Source organism: Triticum aestivum, chromosome 3B, assembly GCF_018294505.1.
Source record: "Triticum aestivum cultivar Chinese Spring chromosome 3B, IWGSC CS RefSeq v2.1, whole genome shotgun sequence".
Classification (NCBI taxonomy): domain Eukaryota; kingdom Viridiplantae; phylum Streptophyta; class Magnoliopsida; order Poales; family Poaceae; genus Triticum; species Triticum aestivum.
In genome coordinates, this window is record NC_057801.1 from 597,342,342 (window position 1) to 597,369,063 (window position 26,722).

Consider the following 26,722-nt stretch of genomic DNA (forward strand, 5'->3'; position numbering starts at 1 on the left):
CAATCTTTACTTTCCAATCTATATCATTAAAATACCAAAAATATCTATCTTATCATATTATCCCTATCAAATCTCACTTTCGCAAGTTACCGTGAAGGGATTGACAACCCCTTTATCGCGTTGGTTGCAAGGTTCTTGTTTGTTTGTGTAGGGGCGTGGGACTTTTGAGGAGCCTCCTACTGGATTGATACCTTGGTTCTCAAAAACTAAGGGAAATACTTACGCTACTTTGTTGCATCACCCTTTCCTCTTCAAGGGAAAACCAACGCAGTGCTCAAGAGGTAGCAAGAAGGATTTCTGGCGCCGTTGCCGGGGAGGTCTTCGCTCAAGTCAAGACATACCAAGTACCCATCACAAACTCATCTCCCTCGCATTACATTATTTGCCATTTGCCTCTCGTTTTCCTCTCCCCCCACTTCACCCTTGCCGTTTTGTTCACCCTTCTTCTGTTCGTCTTTTCGTTTGCTTTGATGTCTTACTTGGCTCGTTTGCTCGTTTGGTTAGAATAGTTGTTTATTTATTGCTAAACAAAGAACCTAAGACCTATGGATCCTCATCCGCTTGCTAACCTTTTTAAGAGATCCAATTATGATGAACCAATTGCTAGTGAGTTTTGTGCACTAGATTATCTTTATGAAGCTTTGTTGAAATTAGTGAATCTGGACATTATGATGAAGAAATTTATGAAGAGATTCACGATAACTCCATGAATAAAAAGCATGACTGCAATGATTTTACCATAAATTCTCTTGATGTCAATTGTGCTAATAATATGCAAAACCCTAAGCCTGGGGATGCTAGTTTTGCTATGTCTACTACTTGTTGCAATGATCATGATTGGGGTGATTCTTCTTATAATCTTGAAAATTTATTTAAGCCCCATGATGAATATGAGATTGATAATAGTGTTTGCAATAATATTGAAAGTGGGTTTGGAAGAGTGTCAACTTTACATCCCACATATTTGGAGTACGTTCAATCTTATGATATTGTTGATAAAAGTGGGTTTGGAGAGGTCATGACTTTAGTTAATGTTAATCCCACTATCTTGGAAGAGTGTCAACTTTGCATGCATATGGATCGTATTGAGAATATGTTATGATCCTACATGTAGTTATTATGAGAGAGTAAAATATGGTCATAGAAATTTTTATCTTACTAAATTACCTCTCATCATGTTGAGATTACTATCATCTCTTTCTTCTTCCTTGCATATGATAGTTTTTGCTTGCCTTGAAAATTTGTTTGCTTATAATATGACTATGCATAGGAAGTATGTTAGACTTAGATGTGTGTTTGTCAAGTGTTTCATGATGCTCTCTTTGCGCTTCAATTCTTGTCTTTCATGTGAGCATCATTAAAATTATCAATGCCTAGCTAAAAGGCTTTAAATAAAAGCGCTTGTTGGGAGGCAACCCAATATTTTTCCTTGCTGCTATTCAATAAATAAGTCATATAGCCTCTGTTTAGATGTGGTTTTATGTTTTAATTAGTGTTTGTGCCAAGTAGAACCTATAGGATAACCTACGGTGATAGTTAATTTGATTCTACTAAAAAACACAAACTTTTGCATGCACGAGAATAATTTTAATAAATCACAGAAACGTGATTTTGCGTTGATTCTTTTTGAAGTAGATAAATAGACAAATTACTCAGGACTTCCTATTTTGGTAGGATTTTTAGAGTTGCATAAGTATTCGAAAGTTACAGATTGCTACAGACTGTGCTGTTATTGACAGATTCTGTTTTTCGTGTGTTGTTTGCTTATTTTGATGCATCTATGGCTAGTATCGGGGGGTATGAACCATAGAGAAGTTGGAATACATTAGGTTTAACACCAATATAAATAAATAATGAGTTCATTACAGTATGTTATGTGGTGGTTTTTCTTTCTTGCACTAACGGAGCTTATGAGATTTCCTGTTGAGTTTTGTGTTGTGAAATTTTCAAGTTTTGGGTAAAGATTTGATGGACTATGGAATAAGGAGTGGCAAGAGCCTAAGCTTGGGGATGCCCATGGCACCCCAAGATATTCAAGGACAACCAAAAGCCTAAGCTTGGGGATGCCCCGAAAGGCATCCCCTCTTTCGTCTTCATCTATCGGTAACTTTACTTGGAGCTATATTTTTATTCGCCAAATGATATATGTTTTGCTTGGAGCGTCTTGTATGATATGAGTCTTTGATTTTTAGATTACCACAATCATCCTTTCTGTACGCACCTTTTGCGAGAAACCCACATGATTTGGAATTTATTAGAATACTCTATGTGCTTCACTTATATCTTTTGAGCTAGATAATTTTGCTCTAGTGCTTCACTTGTATCTTTTAGAGCACGGCGGTGGCTTTATTTTGTAGAAATTGTTGATCTCTCATGCTTCACTTATGTTATTTTGAGAGTATTTTCGAACAGCATGGTATTTACTATGGTTATAAAATTGGTCCTAGAATGATGGGCATCCAAGTTGGGTATAATCAAAACTACCATAGAAAGTGAATTGGATGCTATGATCATTTTGATGCTTGATAATTGTTTTGAGATATGAGGATGGTGATATTAGAGTCATGCTAGTGGAGTAATTATGAATTTGAGAAATACTTGTGTTGAAGTTTGTGATTCCCGTAGCATGCACGTATGGTGAACCGCTTTGTGATGAAGTTGGAGCATAATTTATTTATTGATTGTCTTCCTTATGAGTGGCGGTCAGGGATGAGCGATGGTCTTTTCCTACCAATCTATCCCCCTAGGAGCATGCGCGTACTACTTTGTTTTCAATGACTTGTAGATTTTTGCAATAAGTATATGAGTTCTTTATGACTAATGTTGAGTCCATGGATTATATGCACTCTCACCCTTCCACCATTGCTAGCCTCTCTTGTGTCGTGCAACTTTCACCGGTACCATACACCCACCATATACCTTCCTCAAAACAGCCACCATACCTACCTATTATGACATTTCCATAGCCATTCCGAGATATATTGCCATGCAACTTTCCACAGTTCCGTTTATTATGACACGCATCATCATTGTCATATTGCTCTTTGCATGATCATGTAGTTCACATCGTATTTGTGGCAAGGCCACCTTCATAATTCTTTCATACATGTCACTCTTGATTCATTGCAAATCTCGGTACATAGCCGGAGGCATTCATATAGAGTCATATCTTGTTCTAAGTATCGATTTGTAATCTTGAGTTGTACGTAAATAAAAGTGTGATGATCTTCATTATTAGAACATTGTCCCAAGTGAGGAAAGGATGATGGAGACTATGATTCCCCCACAAGTCGGGATGAGACTACGGACTTTATAAAAAAAGAAAAAGAAGAGAAAGGCCAAATAAAAAAGGGAGAAAGGCCAAATAAAAAAGCGAAAGAAAGAAAAAAAGAGAAATAAAAAATGAGAGAAAAAGGGAGAAGGGCAATGTTATTATCTTTTACCACACTTGTGCTTCAAAGTAGCACCATGATCTTCATGATAGAGAGTCTCCTATGTTGTCACTTTCATATACTAGTGGGAATTTTTCATTATAGAACTTGGCTTGTATATTCCAATGATGGGCTTCCTCAAAATGCCCTAGGTCTTCGTGAGCAAGCGAGTTGGATGCACACCCACTTAGTTTCTTTTGTTGAGCTTTCATACAATTATATCTCTAGTGCATCCGTTGCAAGGCAATCCCTACTCACTCACATTGATATCTATTAATGGGCATCTCCATAGCCCGTTGATACGCCTAGTTGATGTGAGACTATCTTCTCCTTTTTTGTCTTCTCCACAACCACCATTCTTTTCCACGTATAGTGATATGTCCATGGCTCACGCTCATGTATTGCGTGAAAGTTGAAAAAGTTTGAGAATACTAAAGTATGAAACAATTGCTTGGATTGTCATCGGGGTTGTGCGTGATTAAAGACTTTGTGAGATGAAGATAGAGCATAGCCAGATTATATGATTTTGTAGGGATAGCTTTCGTTAGCCATGTTATTTTGAGAAGACATGACTGCTTTGTTAGTATGCTTGAAGTATTGTTGTTTTTATGTCAATATGAAATTTTATTTTGAATCATTTGGATCTGAACATTGATGCCACAATAAAGAAAAATACATTGAGAATTATGCTAGGTAGCATTCCACATCAATAACTCTGTTTTTATCATTTACCTACTCGAGGACGAGCAGGAATTAAGCTTGGGGATGCTTGATACGTCTCCAACGTATCTATAATTTTTTATTGTTCCATGCTATTATATTACCCGTTTTGGATGTTTATGGGCTTTACTTTACAATTTTATATCATTTTTGGGACTAACCTACTAACCAGAAGCCTAGCCCGAATTGCTGTTTTTTTGCCTATTTCAGTGTTTCGAAGAAAAGGAATATCAAATGGAGTCCAAATAGAATGAAACCTTCGGGAGCGATCTTTTTGGAACAAACGCAATCCAGGAGACTTGGAGTGGACGTCAAGCAGCAAACAAGGCGGCTACAAGGGTGCCCGGTGTGCCCTAAGGGGGTGGGCGCGCCCCCCACCCTCATGGGCCCCTCGTGGCTCAACCGACCTACTTCTTCCTCCTATATATATCCACGTACCCTGAAAAAATCCAGTAGCACCATGAAAACCTAATTCCACCGCCACAACCATCTGTATCTGCGAGATCCCATCTTGGAGCCTTTGCCGGCGCTCCGTCGGAGGGGGAATCGACCATAGAGGGACTCTACATCATCTCCAAGGCCTCTCCGATGAGTTGTGAGTAGTTTACCACAGACCTTCGGGTCCATAGTTATTAGCTAGATGGCTTCTTCTCTCTCTTTGGATCTCAATACCAAGTTCTCCTCGATCTTCTTGGAAATATATTCGATGTAACTCTTTTTGCAGTGTGTTTGTCGAGATCCGATGAATTGTGGGTTTATGGTCAAGTTTATCTATGAGAAATAATTGAATCTTCTCTGAATTCTTTTATGTATGATTGGTTATCTTTGCAAGTCTCTTCGAATTATCAGTTTGGTTTGGCCTACTAGATTGATCTTTCTTGCAATGGGAGAAGTGCTTAGCTTTGGGTTCAATCCTGCGGTGTCCTTTCCTAGTGATAGAAGGGGCAGCAAGGCACGTATTGTATTGTTGCCATCGAGGATAAAAAGATGGGGTTTATATCATATCGCTTGAGTTTATCCCTATACATCATGTCATCCTTCTTAATGCGTTACTCTGTTCTTCATGAACTTGATACTCTAGATGCAGACAGGAGTCGATCGATGTGTGGAGTAATAGTAGTAGATGCAGAATCGTTTTGATCTACTTGTTGTGGACGTGATGCCTATATACATGATCATGCCTAGATATTCTCATAACTATGCACTTTTCTATCAATTGCTCGACAGTAATTTGTTCACCCACCATAATACTTATGCTATCTTGAGAGAAGCCACTAGTGAAACCTATGGCCCCTGGGTCTATCTTTTATCATATAAGTTTTCCATCTACTTTTATTTGCAATCTTTACTTTCCAATCAATATCATAAAAATACCAAAAATATTTATTTTATCATATTATCTCTATCAGATCTCACTTTTGCAAGTTACCGTGAAGGGATTGTCAACCCCTTTATCGCGTTGGTTGCGATGTTCTTGTTTGTTTGTGTAGGTGCGTGGGACTTTTGAGGAGCCTCCTACTGGATTGATACATTGGTTCTCAAAAACTGAGGGAAATACTTACGCTACTTTGCTGCGTCACCCTTTCCTCTTCAAGGGAAAACCAATGCAGTGCTCAAGAGGTAGCAACTATCTCCCTCTTTTTGTCTTCTCCATAACCACCATATTCTCTTCCACCATATTGTTATGTCCATGGCTCACACTCATGTATTGCGTGAAAGTTGAAAAGGTTTGAGAACATCAAAGTATGAAACTATTGCTTGGCTTGTCATCGGGGTTGTGCATGATTTGAATATTTTGTATGATGAAGATGGAGCATAGCTAGACTATATGATTTTGTAGGGATAAGCTTTCTTCGGCCAGGTTATTTTCAGAAGACATAATTGCCTTGTTAGTATGCTTGAAGTATTATTGTTTTTATGTCAATATTAAACTTTTGTTTTGAATCTTTCGGATCTGAACATTCATGCCACAATAAATATGTTAGGTAGCATTCCACATCAAAAATTCTGTTTTTATCATTTACCTACTCGAGGACGAGTAGGAATTAAGCTTGAGGATGCTTGACATGTCTCCAATGTATCTATAATTTTTGATTGTTCCATGCTAGTATATTATCTATTTTGGATGTTTTATATGCATTTATATGCTATTTTATATTATTTTTGGGACTAACCTATTAACCTAGAGCCAAGTGCCAGTTTCTGTTTTTTGCCTGTTTTAGAGTTTCGGAGAAAAGGAATACCAAACAGAGTCCAAGCGGAATGAAACTTTTGTGAAGATCTTTCTTGGACCAGAAGCAAACCAGGAGACTTGGAGATGAAGTTGGAGATGCAACAAGGCGGCCACGAGACTGGAGGGCGCGCCCAGGAGGGTAGAGCGCACCCCCTACCTCATGGGCCCCTAGGAGCTCTCTTGACCTAATTCTTTAGCCCATATATACTCTTATACCCCAAAACCATCAGGGGGAGCCACGAAAACACTTTTCCACCGCTGCAACCTTCTATACCCATGCGATCCCATCTAGGGGCCTTTCCCGGTGTCCTGCCGGAGGGGGATTCAATCACGGAGGGCTTCTGCATCAACACCATTGCCCTTCCGATGAAGCGTGAGTACTTTACCACAGACCTATAGGTCCATAGCTAGTAGCTAGATGGCTTCTTCTCTCTCTTTGCGTCTCAATACCATGTTCTCCTTGATGTTCTTGGAGATCAATTCCATGTAATATTCTTTTGCGGTGTGTGTGCCGAGATCCGATGAATTGTGGATTTATGACCAGATTATCTATGAATATCATTTGTGTCTTCTCTGAATTCTTATATGCATGATTTGATATCTTTGCAAGTCTCTTCAATTTTTTGGCTTAGTTTGCCCTACTAGATTGGTTTTTCTTGCATTGGGAGAAGTGCTTAGCTTTGGGTTCAATCTTGCAGTGTCCTTTCCCAGTGATAGTAGTGGCAGCAAGGCACGTATTGTATTGTTGCCATTGAGGATAACAAGATGGGTTTTTCATCATATTGCTTGAGTTAATTCATCTACATCATGTCATCTTACTTAATGCATTACTTTGATCTTTATGAACTTAATACTCTAAATGCAGGCAGGAGTCGGTCGATGTGTAGAGTAATAGTAGTAGATGCAGAATCGTTTTGGTCTACTTGACACAGACGTGATACCTATGTTCATGATCATTGCCTTAGATATTGTCATAATTATGCGCTCTTCTATCAATTGCTCGGCAGTAATTTGTTCACCCACCGTATTATTTGCTATCTTGAGAGAAGCCACTAGTGAAACCTATGGCTCCCGGGTCTCTTTTCCATCATATAAGTTCTCTTTTCCTTCATACTAGTTTCCGATCTACTATTTTGCAATCTTTTACTTTCTGATCTATAACACAAAAATACCAAAAAAATTTACTTTATCATTTATCTATCTCTACCAGATTTCACTTTGGCAAGTAACCGTGAAGGGATTGACAACCCCTTTATCGCGTTGGGTGCAAGTTGTTGATTGTTTGTGCAGGTATTGATACCTTGCTTCTCAAACTGAGGGAAATACTTACTCTACTTTGCCGCATCACCCTTTCCTCTTCAAGGGAAAAACCAACGCAAGCTCAAGAGGTAGCAAGGAGCAGAAGGAAATGACAAGCGGTTTCCAGCAAGGTAATGTCTGCAAGCACTGAAATTGTCGGTAATGATACGTCTCCAACGTATCTATAATTTTTGATTGTTCCATGCTATTATGTTACCTGTTTTGGATGTTTATGGGCCTTATTTTACACATCTATATCATTTTTGGGACTAACCTACTAACCGGAGGCCCGGCCCGTATGGCTATTTTTTTGCCTATTTCAATATTTCTAAGAAAAGGAATATCAAACGGAGTGCAAACGGAATGAAACCTTCGGGAGCGTGAATTTTGGAACAAACGTGATCCAGAGGACTTGGAGTGCAAGTCAAGAAGCTGACGAGGCAGCCACGATGGTGGAGGGTGCGCCCCCCTACTGGTCGTGCCCCCCTACTGGGCGCGCCCCCTATCTCGTGGGCCCCTCGGGCGGCCACCGACGTACTTCTTCCTCCTGTATATACCCACGTACCCTGAAAACATCAAGGGAGCCACCAAAACACAATTTCCACCGCCGTAACCTTCTGTATCCGCGAGATCCCATCTTGGAGCCTTCGCCGACGCTCCGCCGGAGGGGGAATCGACCATGGAGGGCTTCTACATCAACACCATAGCCCCTCTGATGAGTTGTGAGTAGTTTACCACAGACCTTCAGGTCCATAGTTATTAGCTAGTTGGCTTCTTCTCTCTTTTTGGATCTCAATACCATGTTCTCCCCCTCTCTTGTCGAGATCTATTTGGTGTAACTCTTTTTGTGGTGTGTTTGTCGAGATTCGATAAATTGTGGGTTTATGATCAAGTTTATCTATGAGAAGTATTTGAATCTCCTCTGAATTCTTTTATGTATGATTGAGTTATCTTTGCAAGTCTCTTCGAATTATCAGTTTGGTTTGGCCTACTAGATTGATCTTTCTTGCAATGGGAGAAGTGCTTAGCTTTGGGTTCAATCTTGCAGTGTCCTTTCCCAATGATAGCAGGGGCAGCAAGGCACCTATTGTATTGTTGCCATCGAGGATAAAAAGATGGGGTTTATATCATATAACATGAGTTTATCCCTCTACAACATGTCATCTTTCTTAATGCATTACTCTGTTCTTATTAATTTAATACTCTAGATGCATGCTGGATAGCGGTCGATATGTGGAGTAATAGTAGTAGATGCAGGCATGAGTCGGTCTATTTGTTGCGGACGTGATGCCTATATACATGATCATGCCTAGATAATCTTATAATTATTCGGTTTTCTATCAATTGCTTGACAGTAATTTGTGCACCCACCATAATACTTATGCTATCTTGAGAGAAGCCACTAGTGAAACCTATGGCCCCCGGGTCTATCTTTTATCATATAAGCTTTCAATCTACTTTTATTTGCATCTTTACTTTTCCAATCTATATCATAAAATACCAAAAATATATTTATTTTATCATACTATCTCTATCAGATCTCACTTTCGCAAGTGGCCGTGAAGGGATTGACAACCCCTTTATCGCGTTGGTTGCGAGTTCTTTGTTTGTTTGTGTAGGTGTGTGGGACTTTTGAGGAGCCTCCTACTGGATTGATACCTTGGTTCTCAAAAACTGAGGGAAATACTTACGCTACTGTGCTGCATCACCCTTTCCTCTTCAAGGAAAACCAACGCAAGCTCAAGACGTAGCAGGTAACAGGTAGTTTGATAGCAAGATAATTTGTAACGAGCAAGTAAGGTAAATAAAGTGCATCAAGGTAGCCCAATCATTTTGTGGAAAAGGATAGCCCAAGACGGTCTCTTATAATAAGCAAAGCGTTCTTGAGGGCACACGGGAATTTCATCTAGTCACTTTCACCATGTTGGTTTGATTTGTGTTTGCTACTTTGATAGTTTGGTATGTGGGTGGACCAGTGCTAGGGGTTGTGCTTACTTGAACAAACCTCCTACTTATGATTAACCCCCTCGCAAGCATCCACAACTATGAGAAAAGTATTAAGATAAAATCTAACCATAGCATTAAACATATGGATCCAAATCAGTCCCTTACAAAGTAGCGCATAAACTAGGGTTTAAGCTTCTGTCACTCTAGCAATCCATCATCTAATAACTACTCCAAAATGCACTCCCTTAGGCCCAATGATGGTGAAGTGCCTTGTAGTCGATGTTCACATGACACCACTAAGGGAATCATAACATAAATATCATCAAAATATCAAACACATATCAACTTCACATGATTACATGCAGCATGACTTCTCCCATGACCTCAAGAACAAAAGTAACTACTCACAAATGATAATCATGCTCAAGATCAGAGGAGTATTAAATAGCATAATGGATCTGAACATATAATCTTCCACCAAATAAACCATATAGTAATCAACTACAAGATGTAATCAACACTACTAGTCACCCACAAGTACCAATTTGAGGTTCCGGTGCAAAGATTGAACACAAGGGATGAACTAGGGTTTGAGAGGAGATAATGTTGTTGAAGATGTTGATGACGATTGCCCCCCGCCCCCAAAGATGAGAGGGTTGTTGGTGATGACGATGGCTTCGATTTCCCCCTCCGGGAGGGAAGTTCCCCCGGCGGAATCGCTCCACCGGAGGGCAAAAGTACTCCTGCCCAAGTTCGAACTTGAGACAACGGCGATCCGTCCCGAAAGTCCTCTCCTGATTTTTTAGGTCAAATGACTTATATACCAGAAGATGGGCACCGGAGGTGGGCTGGGCTGAGCACAGCCCACCAGGGCATGCCTGGGGGGCTTGGTGCGCCATGGTGTCTTGTGCTCACCAAGTGCCCCCTCCAGTAGTTCCTTCCTCCAATATTTATTTAATATTCTAAAACAATTCTTCGTAAAATTTCACCTCATTTGGAGATGTGCGGATAGGTATTCTGACATAGCTTTTTCAGGTCCATAATTCCAACTAACGGCCTTCTCCCTCTTTGTGTAAACCTTGCATATTATGAGAGAAAAAGCATTAGAATTACTCCACAAAGCATTATTATGCATTAAAACATTATAAAATAACAGTAGGAAATCATGATGTAAAATGGACGTATCATCAGGGCAAGAATGTCTTCCATAGCCAATGTTGTCATCGATCTAAAGATGAGCCATCATGCCTTTATGACCACACAGCGGGACCTGCATGAGCCACCAATGTCGGAGCTAACTACTACAGATCTCGGGTAGGGGGTCCCGAGCTAGTGATCTTGGCTTGATGGTAACAAGAAGTAGTGAGACACATTATTTACCTAGGTCCGGGCCCTCTCAAAGAGGTAAAACCCTACGTCCCTCTTGTATTCCATTGATTATGGATGTGGTACAATGTACAAGATGATATACCACGAGATCGTATGAATGAATCTAACCTGCCTCTGTAGTCTAAAACCCTCGGCTTATATAGGGACCGAGGGTATCTAGGGTTACACATGGTTGGTTGCATCTAGAGATAAACATGCTGAATTATACCTCTCCAACGTATCTGTAATTTTTGATTGTTCCATGCTATTATATTATCAATCTTGGATGTTTTATATGCATTATGGTACTATTTTATATCATTTTTGGGACTAACCTATTAGCCTAGTGCCCAGTGCCAGTTGCAGTTTTTTCCTTGTTTTTGTCTTCTACAGAAAATCAATATCAAACGGAGTCCAAACGAAATAAAACTTTACGATGATTTTTCTTGGACTAGAAAACCAGGAGACTTGGAGAGGAGGCCAGAGAAGCCACGAGAGGGCCACAAGCCCCGAGGGCGGATCCTAGGGGGGCAGTCTTGTGGGCCCCTCGGGACTACCCTAACCTTATTTTTGCTCCATAAATACCCAAATATTCCATCTACATCAGAAGCGTCCACAAAAATACTTTTCCGTTACCGGAAGCCTCTATTCTCGTGAGATCCCATCTTGGGGCCTTTTCTGGCACACTGCCAGAGGGGATTCGATCAAGGAGGGCCCCTACACCAACCTTGCATCCCTTCCGATGATGTGTGAGTACTTTACCATAGACCTACCGGTCCATAGCTAGTAGCTAGATGGCTGCTTCTATATCTTTGATCTTCAATACAATGTTCTCCTCGATGTTCTTGGAGTTCTATTCAATGTAATCTTCTTGTGCGGTGCGTTTGTTGAGATTCGATGAATTGTGGATTTATGATCAAATTATCTATGATATAATTTTTGAGTTGTCTCTGAACACTTTTATGCATGATTAAGGTAGCTTTGTATTTCTCTCTGATCTATTGATTTGGTTTGGCCAACTAGATTTATCTATCTTGCAATGGGAGAGGTGCTTTGTGATGGGTTCAATCTTGCGTGTCTAGAGAGGCACGTATTGTATTGTTGCCATTAAGGATAAAAAGATGGGGTTTATATCATATTGCTTGAGTTAATCCCTCTACATCATGTCATCTTGCTTAAAGTGTTACTCTGTTATGAACTTAATACTCTAGATGCAGGCAGGAGTCGGTCGATGTGTGGAGTAATAGTAGTAGATGCAGAATTGTTTTGGTTTACTTGTCATGGACGTGATGCCTATATTCATGATCATTGCCTTAGATATCGCCATAACTATGCGCTATTCTATCAATTGCTCAATAGTAATTTGTTAACCCATCGTATGTTTTCTTTCAAGAGAGAAGCCACTTGTGAAACCTATGGCCCCCAAGTTTATTTTACATCATATATTTTTAGATATATAAAACAAAAATACAAAAATATCTCGCTGAGTTTTATTTACTTTTTATTTGTTTTATATCTATCTCTATTAGATCTCACCCTTGCAAGTAACCATGAAGGGATTGACAACCCCTTTTTCGCGTTGTGCGCAAGTGTTTGTTAGTTTGTGCAGGTGCATCTATTGGGGACTTGCTTGTACCTCCTACTGGATTAATACTTTGGTTCTTAACTGAAGGAAATACTTATCACTACTTTGCTGCATCACCCTTTATCTTCAAGGGGAAAAACAACGCAAGCTCAAGAAGTAGCATGAAGAATTTTGGGCGCTGTTGCCGGGGAGGTTCTACATCAAGCCTACCAAGTACCTATCATAAACTCTCATCTCTTGCATTTACAATATTTGCCATTCGCCTCTCATTTTCCTCTCCCCCACTCCTAAAAAATTTCAGAAAAACACAAAAATATTTGCCTTTTTTTCCTCTGTTTGTTCGTCTTTTTGTTTTCCTTTTTTCTTGTTTGCTATCTTTGCTTGTGTTGCCATGTGCCTTCTATCTGCTTGCTTCTTTGCCTGCTTAAAATCTATTGATATGGATCCACTTAAAGTTTTCTACTTGGATCATCTTCGATCCATATGTGCTCGTGCTAAAACCCCCACTAGTTTAGTTGAGGGAAAATCATTAGATGAGCATGCTCATTTTGTGCGTCACCTTTAGTTTCAAAAGGGGGGACTCTTATGGAACCAAATTTGTTTTTGCTATGCTATGCTTGGAATCTATGTGAAATTTATGATTTTACTTGTTGCTGGAAGAACCCTAAAAACACCTTCCCTGCCTATGTGAGTTTAATGATAATGAAATTTTATCTTCTTATGCCAAATGTGTTTATAGTTACTATGATATCGAAAAAATTGAAGAATTTGTTGCTTTTAAGGGTGCTTATGAAGTTGCCTATTTGATTGAAAAGTATGATATTACTCTCTACAAATCTGAAAATTTTGACATACTTAAATATTGCGATGAAAACTATGCTCATAATGCCTGATACGTCTCTAACGTATCTATAATTTTTGATTGTTCCATGTTATTATATTATCATTCTTGGATGTTTTACAATCATTTTATGTCAACTTTATATCATTTTTTGGGACTAACCTATTGACATAGTGCCAAGTGTCAGTTGCTGCTTTTTGCTTGTTTTTTACTTCGCAGAATATCAGTACCAAACGGAGTCCAAATGCCACAAAACCTTTTGGAGATTGTTTTTGGACCAGAAGACACCGTGGGGGCCAAGAAAGTACCAGAGGGGAGGCCCGTGGGGGGGCACGCCCAGGGAGTTGTGGTCCCCACTGAGCCCCACTACACTGTCTCTTCACTCTAATAATTCGCAAATATTCTAGAAACCCTAGGGGAGACGTCAAAACACAATTCCATCCGCCGCAAGTTCCAGAACCATGAGATCTTATCTACACCATCATGAAGGGGTTCATCATCCTCATTGGTGCCTCTCCGATGATGCATGAGTAGTCCACCATAGACCTACAGGTCCGTAGGAAGTAGCTAGATGGCTTTCTCTCTCTCTCCCTCTCTCTCTTGATTCTCAATACAATGGTCTCTTGGAGATCTATTTGATGTAATGACTTTTTGTGGTGTGTCTGTTGGGATCCGATGAAGTTTGAGTTTATGATCAGATCTATATCCATGAAAGTTATTTGAGTTTTTTTGATCTCATGATTACTTATAGCCTCATATTTCTTCTTTGAATCTTTAGTTTAGTTAGGCCGACTAGATCGATTTTTCTTGCCATGGAAAGAGGTGCCCTATGATGGGTTCGATCTTGCGGTGTTCTTTCCCAGTGACAGACGAGGCAGCAAGGCGCGCATGTATCATTTCTATTAAGAATAACAAGATGGGGTTTATTCCAACATGAATAGATCTAGTCTACATCATGTCACGGTTCTTATTGCATTACTCCGTTTCTCCATGAACTTAATACACTAGATGCATTCTGGATAGCGGTCAATGTGTGGAGTAATAGTAGTAGATGCAGAATCATTTCGGTCTACTAATCTCGAACGTGATGCCTATATAATGATCATTGCCTGGATATCATCATAATTATTTGATCTTCTATCAATTGCCCAATAGTAATTTGTTTACCCACTATATGTTATTTTCTCAAGAGAAGCCACTAGTGAAATCTATAGCCTCCGGGTCTACTACCTCTTGAGCTTGCGTTGGTTTTTCCCTTGAAGTGGAAAGGGTGATGCAGCAAAGTAGACTATGTATTTCCCTCAGTTTGAGAACCAAGGTATCAATCGAGTAGGAGACAATGCGCAAGCCACTGAATACCTGCACAGACAATCAACAACTTGCACCCAATGCTATAAAGGGGTTGTCAATCCCTTCAAGGTTACATGCAAAAGTGAGATCTGATAGAGATAGATAAACGGTAAATTAAATATTTTGGTATTTTTGGTTTATAGATCGGACAGTAAAAGATTGCAGAATAGTAGATCGGAAACTAGTATGATGGAAAAGAAAACTTGTATGATGGAAAAGAAACTTGTATGATGGAAAAGAGACCCGGGGGGCATAGGTTTCACTTGTGGCTTCTCTCAAGATAACAAATAATATGGTGGGTGAACAAATTACTGCTGAGCAATTGATAGAAGAATGCATAATTATGATGATATCCAACGCAATGATCATGAGCATAGCCATCACGTCCGTGTCAAGTAGACCGAAACGATTCTGCATCTACTACTATTACTCTACACATCGACCGACTCTTGCCTGCATCTGGAGTATTAAGTTCATGAAGAAATGAGTAACACATTAAGTAAGATGACATGATGTAGAGGAATTAACTCAAGCAATATGATGAAAACCCCATCTATTTTATCCTCGATGGAAACAATACAATACGTGCCTTACTGCCCCTACTGTCACTGGGAAAAGACACTGCAAGATTGAACCCAAAGCTAAGCACGTCTACCATTGCAAGAAAAACCAATCTAGTAGGCCAAACTAAACCGCTAATTCGAAGAGGCTTGCAAAGATATCAAATCATGCATATAAGAATTTAGAGAAGATTCAAATAATATTCATAGATAATCTGATCATAAATCCACAATTCATCGAATCTCGGCAAACACACCGCAAAAGAATATTACATCGAATAGATCTTCAATAACACCAAGGAGAACATGGTATTGAGAATCAAAGAGAGATAAGAAGCCATATTTCTACTAGCTATGGACTCGTAGGTCTGTGGTAAACTACTCACACTTCATCAAAAGGGCAATGGTGTTGATGTAGAAGCCCTCCGTGATCGAATCCCCCTCCGGTAGGACGCCAGAAAAGGTCCCTAGATGGGATCTCATGGGTACAGAAAGTTGCGGCGGTGGAAAAGTGTTTTTGTGGCACTCCCTGATGGTTTTGGGGTATAAGAGTATATATAGGCGAAAAAATTAGGTCAGGAGACCTCTAAGGGGCCCACGAGGTAGGGGGCATGCCCTACCCCCCATGGGCGCACCCTCCACCCTCGTGGCCGCCTTGTTGCGTCTCCGACTTCATCTCCAAGTCTCCTGCTTCGCTTATGGTCCAAGAAAGATCATCGTGAAAGTTTCATTCCGTTTGGACTCTGTTTGGTATTCCTTTTTCGCGAAACTCTAAAACAGGCAAAAAACAAAAACTGGCACTGGGCTCTAGGTTAATAGGTTAGTCCCAAAAATAATATAAAATAGCATATAAAATATCCAAAACAGATAATATAATAGCATGGAACAATCAAAAATTAGAGATAAGTTGGAGAGGTATCAGGGTCTATATTTTATCATATTGCTTTCCGATCTATTTTTATTCGCTTTTATTTTCAGATCTATTATTCCAAAAACCCAAAAATACCTTGCTGCACTTTTTCTTTCTTTATTTTATTTTGTGTTATTGCAAAATCTATTTATCCAAAATCATACAAACAAATCTATCTTTTACCCGAGGAGGAATTGACAACCTCTCTTACGCGTCGGGTTGCAAGTATTTGTTCTTTGAACGCAGGTACCATTTACGTAGCTTGGCCTGGCCTCTTACTGGATTGATACCTTGGTTTCATAACTGAGGGAAATACCTATCGTAGTTGTACTGCATCATCCCTTCCTCCTTGGGGAAATACCGTTGAAGTTTCAAGCGACATTGAAAGGAATTTCTCGCACCATGGTTGGGGAGGATCAAGTCAAGACCTATCATGTTCCTAATCACAAATCTCATCTCCTTGCAATTTACATTATTTGCCATTTGCCTCTATTTTTCATCTCCCCCACTTCATAAAAAAGTTGTCTTTTTATTCGCCTCCTTTTTCGTTCGTATCTTTCTCGTCAGATCTTTTGTTTGCTTGAACTTGACACCATGAGTGATTTTGGTATGGTAGAAACAGATGATGGCCTAACGCCTAAAATTGGACGATCTGGCAATCTGGATGCTAAAACTTTTTTTTGGGCAAGGGAATGTTATGGGAAAATAACGTATCCAAGAATTTTCCAATTGTGTTGGAAATTTGACTCTTGATGATGCTCCTATACTTAAAAGAACTAAATCTTATGCGGAAGCTACTTTAGCACTAGTTCTGAAACTTCAAAATAGATTCATCCATACCCACCCTATCTTGCAAATATTGTTTTATGAGCTACCCTATAAAGTATCCTAAAGCTAAAAAGTTAGCTACCCTTGTTCTTACGAATGAATTTGACTACATAGTACAGGAAGCTAGGGAAAATTTTGATTTTTATGGTACGAGCCGTGAAAAACCAGTGATAGATGAGATCCTTTATAATAGTGACAATATGTTGAGACATTTGCTTGAAAATAATCAAAAAATTTATGAGAACCTTAAAAAGGATATCCCAGTTTTAGATATAATCCAACAAGTTTTTAATGATGTTAATCAACAATATTCTTGGATTGTGGCCGGAAATCAAAGGGGATACATAGATGGGCAACTTGATAATGCTAAAACTTCTATGGATAATGTGTATCATGTTATATTTGCAAAACCTCCTGACAAAAACACATCTATGGAAGATAATATGAAAGATGACAATACTTGAATCTATGCATTATGCCTAGCTAGGGGCATAAAACGATAGTGCTTGTTGGGAGGAAACCCAATGAATAAAATTTATTTTTGCCTTTTTCGTTCTGTTCTTGAGTGTTTGCACAATTATGATATTGTTTTAGTTGTGTTTTTTTATTCTAATTAGTGTTTGTGCCAAGTAAAGCCTTTGGGGTCATGCTGGGTGATAGTTGAATTGATCTTGTTGAAAAACAGAAACTTTTGCGCCCAGTAGAAGAATTTTAGATAATCACAGAAACATGCTTTTACTCTGAATTTTTACATAAAATTTACATGCAAATTGCCCACTTTGTCCTAAATTTTTAGAATTTTTGGAGTTACAGAAGTATGAGTAGAGTTCAGATTACTACAAACAGTTCTATTTTTGACATATTCAATTTCCATTGTATTATGTTCTTATTTTGATAAATCTATGGATTGTATCGAGGGGTATAAGCCATGGTAAAGTTGGAATATAGAAGATATAATGCAATAATAAAATATGAATGGGTTTGCAATAGTACTTAGAGTAGTGTCGGAGTAAATGACCACGGGTAGCCTAGCCGGCTCCCTTTGGCCCTTTGAAAAAACTACAGGCTAATCGAGCCTTGGAGCACCCAAGACGCGGGGCCGCCTTCCTCCGGCCGGCTGCCTCACCAGCCGACTACTGGAAGGACGCCACGATAGGGCCGACTCCAAGAAGCCGGCCACGGAGAGACCGACTCCAAGAAGCCGGCCCAAGAAGACTGACTCCAAGAGGCCGGCCCCTGGCAAGTGGCCAGGGCCGTGCCCTAAAAGTCTGCACCCCCATAACGATGATGGGACAGGGCATGGCAACAGTGGAGCCTGCCACCCCCGAATCCCGGAGCATGCATGGCTACAGTACACCGTACGGGGCAGCCATCACCCGTCCGGCGTGGCACTGTTGCCATGCTGATCATGATGCTCTCCACAACGGGCTGCCAGTATGGCCCGCAGGCAGCGGGCCCCTTCGGTCAGAGAGACACCCGAAGGCGGCCCGGCCTCCTCCAGCCGGCCTGGGGCATGACCGGCTTCCTATGGCCGGCTTGCCCCCCTCCTCGGGGCACGCGCACCATTACGGGGACAAGACGAGGTAAGGCTACAGTGAGAGCCCGCAAGGCGGCGGCACTATAGCCATGCTTACCTCGACAAAGCCCTCGTCATCAGAGGCAAGGCAACAGTAACCAGCCCCCGACAAGACCCCCAAGCGGTAGGGCCGGCCCATCGTCCAATGAGCCGGCAGCCGGCGGGACCCACTAGTCGGCGGGCCCCAGCAACCGGCGGAGAAGCCGGCGACCATAGACACTGGCTAGGGCCCGCGCCCAGCCGGATTACCATTGTACCGGGGTAGGCCTATATAAACCCCCCGGGGCACCCATGTAAAGGGTTGATGTCAGATAGTTTTAGACACCACCATAAGGAGAGAAGAGAGCTAGCCTTGCCCTTCTTCCTCATCACACCGAACAGCTCAAGGAGCCTCTTGTAGCTTCTTGTCAATCTAGTTAACATGCGGAGACCCCGCAAAGCAGGAGTAGGGGTATTATCTTCACGGAGAGCCCCCAACCTGGGTAAGATTCGCCGACGTGCATGTCTTCGCCTCATCCCATTTCCAGGCACCGGCGATGTCTTACTGGCTCCCACAATGATAAGCCACCCGTTGGCATATGTCGCACCTACCACCCGACATTTGGCGCCCACCGTGGGGCTAGGTGCACCGTCGTCCGGAGACCTGCTCTGGACGGGAACCCTTTTCCTCCCCAGCGAGCGTCGCTAGCCCTGCACGCCCGATGGCACTTGCCCCGACACGCTGCAAAGCGTCGATGACACGTGCGCGGCGAGCTGCCTCGCCGATCTTCTTGGCGAGGCTCGCATCTCCGACGAGCCCGCATCCGACGCGGGCACGGGCTGCCCAAAGAGCCGCCTCGTCAGCCTCCTCGACCAACTCCACGTCTCCAGCGAGCCTACCGCGGACTTGGAGTCGGTTGGCTCCACCGACCCGTTGCTTGTCGACTCCGGCACAGCGTCGCTCGACGCCTTCCCCACCAACGTGATCATCTTCGACGACCCTCTTACTCGAGCCAATAATGGCGGCAGCACCGTCACCGAGGTGCTAGTCATCAGCCACGGCATCACCTCCGGCGAGAACACCCATGACGCCCTGCAAGCAATGCTGCATGATCTGTCCGCCCCCATCCCGGCCGATGCCGACACCGAGACGCTGGAGACACGCCGCCTTGCCCTCCTTGCGGAGGGCCAGAGGATAGCCTCCATGAGACGCCTCATTGAAGCTCACCAGCGCGAAGTTGACCGCGCCGCCTTCGGTACGCCGCCTCCTGAAGGGCCAAGCCGAGCCGGCATCGTCAAGAAGCGTGACGCGGCCATCGCCAGCATGCTGGGAGCGGACCGCCCAGTCTATGCCATGCCTCTCGAGAACCTACGCGCCGCTCAGTCGATCGTAGACGAGTTGAATGGACTGGGGGCCAACGAGCTCCCCTACATGACCACACACATCCAGCAGTTGATCGACGCGGCTGCAGAACGGCACGAAGCCGGCGTCCGTGCTGGAAGCCCCCCTCACCGAGAGCACGGCGCGACGTCACGTACGTCGACTACGGGCGGCGCCTGCACAAGGCAAGAAAAGGAGCCGGCTGCTAGCCGCAGTCGGACTCGAGTCACCATCGAGTGTGACGCAGAAGGCCGCCCTCGAGGTGTGGAACGACGAGGTGACCCGCCTCCTCCTCCGCCTCGTGGGGAGAGATATCCCACCCCGCCGCCTGTCACGCATCCGACTCTCAGCGGCCGACTAGGTCGCCGTGAAGGAGTCGGCGAGAATGATGCCCGCCATCGGATCGACCGCCTTGCGCGATCCCTGGCTTTAGAAGAAGAAGACGATGTGGGCCCACCCTGCTTTGGCCCCCCAATCCGCGACGAGCCCTTCCCCAAAGGGTTCTCGCTCCCAAGAGACACGCCTAAGTACAACGGCTCCGTGAAGCTGGAAGATTGGTTGATCGACTACTCCACTGCAGTCCGCATAGCAAGCGGCAACAGGAGTGTTGCCGTGAAATATGTCCCCCTCATGCTTCAATGCACGGCGCGCACTTGGCTCAACAGCCTCAAGCCTTATAGCGTCAACAGCTAGCTAGACTTCACGGAAGTCTTCATCCGCAACTTCACCAGCACATACACGCGGCCTCCCAAGCCTCGCCAGCTTTCCTTGTGTGTTCAAAAGCCCAACGAATCGACACGCGACTACCTCACGCATTGGGCCAAGCTCTGCAACTCATGCGAGGGGGTGCACGAGGTTCAAGCTATAGAATACTTCACCACCGTGTGCAGAGAAGGCACCCTCCTCAAGCACCAACTCCTCTGCGACGAGCCGACTACCCTCGACGAACTGCTGATCATAGTAGACAAGTACGCCACGGCCGACTCCTCAATGAAGACCGAGCTCCGAGTAGACGCCTCCGGAAAGGTGCTAGCTCCGGCTCCCAAGACGCCGGCTGGAGAATCCAGCCGACGCCCGTACCAGAACGACCACAAGCGCAAGGCCCCTATGCCGTCTTCCACCAGCCGGCAGGTGGCCACGGTCAAAGACGAACAGCCTGAAGGGCGGCCGGCACCCAAGAAGCAGAAGGGCGGCAAGCCGGCTCGGCAGTCGGCTTTCTCCTACGAGCAAACCCTCGATGCCACCTGCAAGTTCCACAGTGGCGCGAAGCCGTCCAACCACACAACTCGGAAATGCCATTGGCTCACACGAATCTCCAAGGGCGAAGGACTGTTGCCGCCTCCGCCAGCAGGCCAACCGCCTCCAGCCCCTCAGCAGCCGGCCGCTCGGCCAGTGGTCGGAGCTATTCAAGATGAGTTCCCGATGAACATGCCGCCTACATCGTCTTTACAAGCCAGACTGAAGACCGGCGCAGCCAGCGCCGACAGCAGCAATAAGTCAACGCGGTCGCCTCCAACAACCCCGAGTTTATGCACTGGTCGGAGAAGCCTATTAGTTGGAGCCAGGCCGATCACCCAGAGGTGATGCCGTCTCCTGGCTCCTATGCATTGGTTTTGGATGCCACCCTCGCGACAGAAAGGCAAGCCGCCCGTTTCTCCCGCGTGCTGATAGATGGCGGGAGCAGCATCAACATACTGTACCGTGATACCATGGAGAAGCTCAACATCAAGCCGAAGTAGCTCATGCCAAGTCGGACTGTGTTCCATGGCATCGTACCCGGCCTATCCTGCTCACCAATCGGCAAGATCAAGATGGATGTCCTCTTTGGGGGCAAGGATCACTTCTGCCGAGAAGCAATATGGTTTGAGGTAGTGGATCTGGAAAGCCCGTACCACGCATTGCTTGGCCGACCTGCTTTGGCCAAGTTTATGGATGTACCTCACTACGCCTACCTCAAGATGAAGATGCCGAGTTACAAGGGCATCATCACCATAGCCGGAGACTACAAGAAATCTTCTGAGAGTGCAGCAGCTAGCAGCCGGCTGGCCGAGTCCCTTGTGATTGCTGAAGAGAAGAAAATGCTGGATCGAGTCGTGGCCATGGCTGGCAAGCAGCCGGCCCTGTCCCTCGACCCCAAGGAATGTGATGCTCAAGGTTCTTTTCAGCCGGCCAAAGAGACAAAGAAGATACCTCTGGACCCGGAGCACCCGGAAAGGTACGTTGTCGTGGGCACCGGCCTCGACAGCAAATAGGAAGGCGAACTCGTCGATTTCCTACGTGAGAATCGGGACATCTTCGCATGGTCTCCCAAAGACATGCGGGGTGTCCCGACGGATTTCACTGAGCACAAGCTACATGTACGATCTGACGCCAAGCCGGTCAAGTAGCCCTTGCGCCGCCTGTCAGAAGAGAAGAGAAGACTAGTCGGAGAAGAAATAGCCCGGCTTCTGGCAGCTGGCTTCATTATGGAGGTGTTCTTTCCAAAGTGGCTTGCCAACCCGGTCCTGGTGTTGAAGAAGAACAAGCAGTGGCGCATCTGCATTGACTACACCAGCCTCAACAAAGCCTGCCCTAAAGATCCTTTTGCTCTGCCAAGGATTGATCAAGTAATAGACTCCACAGCCGGATGCGAGCTGTTGAGTTTCTTGGATGCTTACTCGGGCTACGACCAGATAAAACTGGACCTAGTTGACCGCCTGAAGACCGCCTTCATCACCCCATTCGGAGCTTTCTGTTACCTGACTATGACATTCGGCTTAAGAAATGTCGGTGCCACTTTTCAGCGTTGCATGAAGAAATGCCTCCTCAAGCAACTCGGCAGAAATGCCCACGTCTATGTAGACGATGTTGTGGTGAAGACAGAGAAACACGACACCTTGCTGGAAGACCTCAAGGAGACCTTTGAAAATTTGCGCCGGTTTTAGATCAAGCTCAACCCTGAGAAATGCATGTTTGGGGTACCAGCCGGCCAACTTCTAGGGTTCTTGGTCTCCGAATGCGGCATCGAATGCAACCCAGTGAAGATCAAGGCCATAGAGAGAATGAAGATTCCTACCAAGCTGCGAGACGTCCAAAAATTCACCGGATGCCTAGCATCTTTGAATCGCTTCATCAGCCGGCTCGAAGAGAAGGCTCTCCCCCTCTACCGACTCATGAAGAAGTCCACTCACTTCGAGTGGAATGACCAGGCGGACCAAGCTTTCCACGAGCTAAAGAAGATGTTGTCCACGCCACCTTTCTTGGCGGCACCGACTGAGAAAGAGCCCATGTTCCTCTACAATTCCACCACTAGCCGGGTGGCCAGCACAGTTATCATGGTTCAGCATCCAGAAGAAGGCCGAGCTCAGCTAGTCCAGAGGCCGGTATATTATTTGAGCGAAGTATTGTCCACCTCAAAGCAGAACTACCCGCACTATCAAAAGATGTGCTATGGTGTGTACTTCGCCTCCAAGAAACTCAAGCCCTACTTTCAAGAGCATCCCATCACGGTCGTATGCACTGCCCCGCTCGCCGAGATCATAGGCAGCCGGGATGCATCCGGCCGAGTGGCAAAATGGGCCATTGCACTGGCTCCTTACACGATCTACTACCAGCCCCGCACCGCCATCAAGTCCCAAGCATTGGCCGACTTCCTCGTCGACTGGGCCGAGACCCAGTACCTGCCGCCGGCCCCCGACTCCACTGATTGGCGGATGCACTTCGATGGATCCAAGATGCGCACCGGCTTGGGATCTAGCATCATCCTCACCTCTCCCAAAGGCGACAAACTCAGATACACATTGCAAATCCATTTTGCCGCCTCCAACAATGTAGCCGAGTACGAGGCACTCATACACGGGCTCCGGCTGGCCAAGGAACTCGGCATCCACCGGATCCTGTGCTATGGCGACTCGGACTTGGTGGTCCAACAATCATCCGACGACTGGGACACCAAGGACGCAAACATGGCAAGCTACTGTTTCCTCGTCCAGCAAATCAGTGCATACTTCGAGGGGTGCGAGTTCCTCCACGTGCCACAGGCCGACAACGAGCAAGCAGATGCCTTGGCACGAATAGGCTCCACCCGGCAAGCTATACCAACCGGCGTCGCCCTCCAACGCCTCCTCAAGCCGTCTGTCAAGACGTCTCCGGAATCTAGTTCCATCTTCGTGTCGCCTGACCCCGACGCAGTCGGATCCGACTTCGGGAACCAAGCACGCGGCTCGGGGACTTCGGCAGCCGGCTCAGGGACTGCCATAGTCGAACCCGGTCTGGGGACTACTGCAGCCAGCCCAGGGACTGCTCCGACACAGCAGGCGGCGGCAGACTCTAACCCTTCACAACCCATCCCACCTGCCCTAGTTGTAGTAGCCATTTTGGCAATAGAAGAAGTCACAGCTCCATCATGGGCTCAGCCCATCCTCCACTTCCTGATAAGCAGAGAACTGCCGACTGACGAGATCTCGGCAAGACAAGTCCAAGGCCGAGCCGGAGCATACACAATAATGAACCGAGAGCTTGTTAGGCGCATCGTTACTAGAGTCTTCCAGCGCTGTGTCGAGCCAGAGAAGGGCATAGCAATCCTCGAAGACATCCACCAGGGTGAATGCGGCCACCATGCGGCCCCAAGGGCACTCGTCGCCAAAGCTTTCCGCCATGGATTCTTCTGGCCGACTGCTTTGGAGGACGCCAAGGAGTTAGTCAAACATTGCAAAGGGTGCCAAATCTTCGGCTCCAAACAGCACCTGCCGGCTTCTGCACTCAAGACCACCCCCTCACCTGGCCTTTTGCCGTCTTGGGACTGGACATGGTGGGCCCATTCAAGACGGTGCGCGGCGGCATGACACATCTGCTCGTCGCCGTGGACAAATTTACCAAGTGGATTGAAGCAAAGCCGATCAAGAAACTGAATGGGCCGACTACCGTGACATTCATCGCAGATATTACAACCCAGTATGGAGTACCACACAGCATCATCACCGACAATGGCACGAATTTTTCCAAGGGAGCACTAGCACGTTTCTGCGCGACACAGGGCATCCGACTAGACTTAGCGTCTGTTGTCCACCCACAGTCAAACGGCCAAGTCGAGTGAGCAAACGGCCTCATCCTCTCCGGCATTAAGCCCCTATTGGTCGTGCCGCTGGAGCGTTCGGCATGCTATTGGCTCGACGAGCTGCCGGCCGTCCTGTGGAGTCTGCGCACTACCCCGAACAAGTCAACCGGCTTCACCCCTTTCTTCCTTGTATATGGTGCCGAGGCTGTCATCCCAACTGGCATCGAGTTCGACTCACCTCGGATCACCATGTACACGGAAGCAGAGGCCAAGGAAGCACGAGAAGACGGTGTCAACTTGCTGGAAGAAGGCCGGCTGTTAGCCCTCAGCTGGTTCGCCATCTACCAGCCGGGTCTACGCCGTTACCATAGCCGGAAGGTCAATCCAAGATCCTTCCAGGAGGGTGATCTTGTGATCCGGCTGATCCAGCGAAAAGCCGGCCAGCCCAAGCTCCCGGCCCCTTGGGAAGGCCCCTTCGTCATCAGCCGCGCTCTAGGCAACGACTCCTACTACCCGATCGACGCGCAGAAGCCGAAGGCACGCAAGAGAGATGATTCTGGCAAGGAGTCGGAGCGACCATGGAACACCAATCTTCTTCGAAGATTTTACAGTTAAAATGCAGTATGTACCACGCTACCTTTTGTACTAAGTACGAGACAACGGGCCCCCCGAGGAGTACTCGGGGACTACCCTCTTTTATCTATGAATGATGGGTATCATACCCATGGTTATGCTACTACATTCATTTTTTCGTCTGGCACCGGGCTCGATCAGTCGGCCCGGGGACTTGCCGCCTTGAGTTATATTCAAAGTTCTACCTGCAGTCAGACAAGTAGTGTGCCGGCACCCAAGCCCTCTCTTGTTGAAAGTCGCAGCTTGAAGAATCGGCTGTCCGGCTGGCAAGAGCCAAAGGCAGGAAAGGATGCCCACACGAAAAACGGCTAAGGATTAACGAACTTATATAACCCAAGCCGGCTCCCCCCCCCCCCCCCGCCAACCGGCTGTCAGAGCAGCCGGCTGGCCGGCTTCCCTCCTTACTCTGCTACAATCTAAGAAAGCTCGAGTACTCGCCCTCCAGACGGCCAATCCCTTACCCGGTCACAGACTGCAGAGCAGCTGTCCGGCTGGGAAGGCGGCGACCAAGGGAGGGCGGCAAAGGAAAACAGCCAAAAGATAAAAAGCAAGTAGGAATGGAAGCCAAGCACATGCATAATTATATTTACACAAAAGGCCTTTGAAAGGTCGGCATTCGACATAGTTTTAATACACCCCCAGTGGGTGGAACTGCGCAAATTTAATAAAAAGTTGTTCAAGGAGTAACGAGCAGGAAAGTAAAGACGGCGAGTCAGGCCAGGGGAGCAGCTGGGGCGTCGGGCAGGTCAGTGGAGACGGCGGTGTTGGCTGGAGGAGTGGCCGGCGGGTGAGTCTCGGCTTGATCGTCACCTGCGGCAGGCGGCACGTTCGCACGCGCCTCGTTGCTGGAGGCACGATCAGGCTGAGGCTGGCTGGCTGCTTCACCATCCGGCACAGTGTCTTCGTCATCTTCCTCCTCCTCCTCTTCGCCCTCGTCGCTGGAGTCGATCTCCTCCGCCGAGTCTTCACCATCTGCCGGGTTCAGCCCGAACCATTCCTTCGGCTGAGCGACGCCGTCTTCGTTTACCTCAGGAGCAAAGGCGCTG